The sequence below is a fragment of the Ovis aries genome, chromosome 2 (genome assembly GCF_016772045.2).
Source record: "Ovis aries strain OAR_USU_Benz2616 breed Rambouillet chromosome 2, ARS-UI_Ramb_v3.0, whole genome shotgun sequence".
Classification (NCBI taxonomy): domain Eukaryota; kingdom Metazoa; phylum Chordata; class Mammalia; order Artiodactyla; family Bovidae; genus Ovis; species Ovis aries.
Window position 1 is genome coordinate 187,211,154 of NC_056055.1, and position 3,445 is coordinate 187,214,598.

The following is a 3,445-nucleotide window of genomic DNA, read 5'->3' on the forward strand; positions in this document are numbered from 1 at the left end:
AGGAGGTTAAAAGCGTAACAGAAAGTAGATCCGTCTAAGGAAGATAGAGGATGGTGAGGGTGTGTAGGGGTGATGAGTGGAGGGTTTTCAGTCTGAAAAAAGCCTCAGTCTGGACAGCCTCACTGAGAAGGTAGCATTTGGGTTAAGATTGAGGGAGTGAATAAACAACAAATTCCTACTGTGTAGCGCAGGGAACTATATGATAAACCATAGTGGAAAAGAATATGGAAAAGAATGTATTGGGTTAGTCAAAAAGTTCATTTGGGGTTTTCCTTAAGATGGTAAGAAAAAACCCAAATGAACTTTTTGACCAACCCAATATATATATGTATAACTTAATCACTTTGCTGTATAGAAGAAATGAACACAACGTAGTAAATAAACTATATTCCAATCAAATAAATTAAAAAAAGATTGAAGGGGGATGAAGGAGTGACCATGGGATAGGAAAGTCCCCAGGTGAAGGGGACCCTGCAAGGGCCCTGGGGCCACATGTACCTGGCTCATCCAGGGACCATTGAGGGGCCCAATATGTCTGGAGTCAGGCAAAGGAGAGGTGAGGCTTAAGAGGTGAGGCTTAAACGGTGAGAGCAGTGTGATCCTGAGAGCCATTGCGAGGAATTCTACTTTTGCTTGAAGAGAAATGGGAGGGATGTTTTCTGTTTTTATAATATTCTATAGCTTTACCGTCCAGTATGATAACCTCTAACTCCTCGTCGCTACTAAGAACCTGAATTGTGGCTACTTTGAACTGAGTGCATTGTAATTGTAAAATACGCACTGGGCCCAAAGGCCAAATTCAATACTGCTGCTGCTGTTCCTGCTAAGTTGCTTCATTCGTAACCGACTCTTTGCGACCCCATGGGCTGTGACCTGCCAGGCTCCTCTGTCCATGGGATTCTCCAAGCAAGAATACTGGAGTGGGTTGCCATGCCCTCCTCCAGGGGATTTTCTCACTCTTTGCGACCCCATGGACTGTGACCTGCCAGGCTCTTCTGTCCATGGGATTCTCCAAGCAAGAATACTGGAGTGGGTTGCCATGCCCTCTTCCAGGGGATTTTCCCGACCCAGAGGTCAAACCTGCATTTCCTGTGGCTCCTGCATTACAGGCAGATTCTTTGCTACTCAGCCACCGGGGGAAGCCCAAGTCTGTATTCTTTAGTACAAAAAATAATTTAAAATATCGTCATCATTTTTATATTTGATTACACATTGAAATATCAATATTTTAGATATATGGACTTTTTTTTACTTTGTAAAAATAATTCATTTATTTTTATCTGAAACGCAGTTTTTTGCCATTGTTCTTTCTTGTCTATGGGCTATGAAGAAGAGCAGGTTAAACATGTGTAACTCATTCTGTCACCTCCTGCCCACTGTCTTCTGGTCAGCTGTTGTTTAGCAGCATTTCTTTGTGACAGCAGCCAGCAACAGTAGGGGTACTTCTGGACTTTGTATTGTCAGACCCTTGTGCAACCTTGGATGGATCTGTGATTGTATCCTTTGCTGCTAAAGCAGTACATGTTGGCAGTTTCTCTCCAATTGGCCTGATCAGAAAATCATGGGCAAACTGTGAATTCTTCAAGATAGCTGCTGTTTCTTCATCTGCTTCAACAGTTTCATCTTTCTTAAATGTGAAATTTGCATAAAATATTGAGTCTTTTTCGTGTCCTTTGATTTCTCCATTTTAGATAACTTGGCATGTTTTGGTTGGTCCCGTCTTAGGGAATTTGAAGAGGCGAAATGTTGCAGAAACAAAACATCTGTCACCAATCATGTTTTCTAGTTCCTTGTTTTGAACTGTAATGAAATTGGCAGTGACCAAACATGGAGGGCAGAAGCCAATTTTTTGGGCAAGGATAGGAAGGTCTTTCCAGTACAAAGCACCACCTAGGCACTCACCCCATAAAACTTTGTGCGTCCTGATTTTTCCTGGAAATTCAAGACTAGCAAAGATGTCACTGAAATATAGCCTCCACCATGCTTTATCATTCAATGTATCTCCTGCAGCACTTGCTGTTAATGACATAATTGGATATCACAGTATCGTAACGCTCATTCTTGATTCCAGCCTCTTCCAGTTTCTCTATGTAGTCATGAATAAAGGTCACATTGGGTGCCTGGAAGCCGTATTTTTCCATGCGTTATTCAATGTACTTGTTATTCACTTGTACCTGACCTTCTGTCATGTCTATTCCAGTGACATGTCCCTTCTCACCAACCAACTAACTAAGAGCATAGCAGTCTCAGTTAATTCCACTACCCAGTGGAATTAAAATTCGGCAGTTTTCCAGACACTCAGAGATGACCAGACCACAGCCATAATACCTCAAGGACGCTTCCTCGTGTATATCCTGCAGGGCTTCCCAGACCTTTTTGCAGACCAGCCTGCCGCAGTGACACCGGCATTGGTCTGCTGATATCTTCAGCACCTGCACGTCTTCCTGGATCTCAGTGTTGCAGGGGATCACCATGTCTCCTCTGTATCCAGGACTTGGGTACCCTGCAGATGGCTCTTGAGGCTAGATGTTGTATGCTGGGCTTAGTTGCTTAGTCAAGTCTGACTCTTTGTGATCCCATGGACTGTACCCACCCCGGCTCCTCTGTCCATGGGATTCTCCAGGCAAGAAAACTGGAGTGGGTTGCCATGCCCTCCTCCAGGGGATCTTTCCAACCTAGGGGTCGAACTCAGGTCTCGTGCATTACAGGCAGATTCTTTACTGATGGAGCTGCCAGGGAAGCTATATATATCGAATTAAATAAATATATTATTAAAGTTAATCGAGCTGCTTCATTCTCCCTTTATGGATGTGGCTAGTAGAAAATGTGAGTTTACAGGTGTGATCCCCTCCTATTTCCACTGGACGATCCTGTTCCATGGAGAACAGTGGGATTGTTCAGTCACTCAGTCATGTCTGACTCTCTGTGACCCCATGGACTGCACCACACAAAGCTTTCTTGTCCTTCACTATCTCCCTGAGTTTGCTCAAACTCAGGTCCATTGAGTCAGTGATGCCATTCAATCATCTCATCCTCTGTCGCCCCCTTCTCCTCCTGCCCTCAGTCTTTCCCAGCATCAGGGTCTTATCCAGTGAGTCAGTTCTTCACATCAGGTGGCCAAAGTATCAGAGCTTCAGCTTCAGCATCAGCCCTTCCAATGAATATTCAAGGTTGATATCCTTTAGGATTGACTGGTTTGTTTTCCTTGCTGTCCAGATGACTTCAATTCTATAGATGAGAGTGACAAGCAAATGGGACCCTCGTGATTGTGTCAGAGGTGAGTAGAAATGGTGGGAGATGTGATATAGGTTCACATTAATTTATTTTGGGGCTGTGCTGTGTGGCTTGTGGGATCATAGTTCCCCTACTGGGGACTGAACCTGTGCCTTCAGCAGTGAAAGCTCAGAGTCCTAATCACTGGACCACACGGGAATTCCTAGGATAT

The 3,445-nt window shown here is 44.1% G+C and overlaps 1 pseudogene; it reads right to left on the bottom strand.

Annotated features, from left to right (window-relative positions):
• Positions 1-1,387: 1,387 nt before the first annotated feature.
• On the bottom strand, positions 1,388-2,474 carry LOC101120557 (arsenite methyltransferase-like; annotated as a pseudogene).
• Between the last annotated feature and the right edge of the window lie 971 nt (positions 2,475-3,445).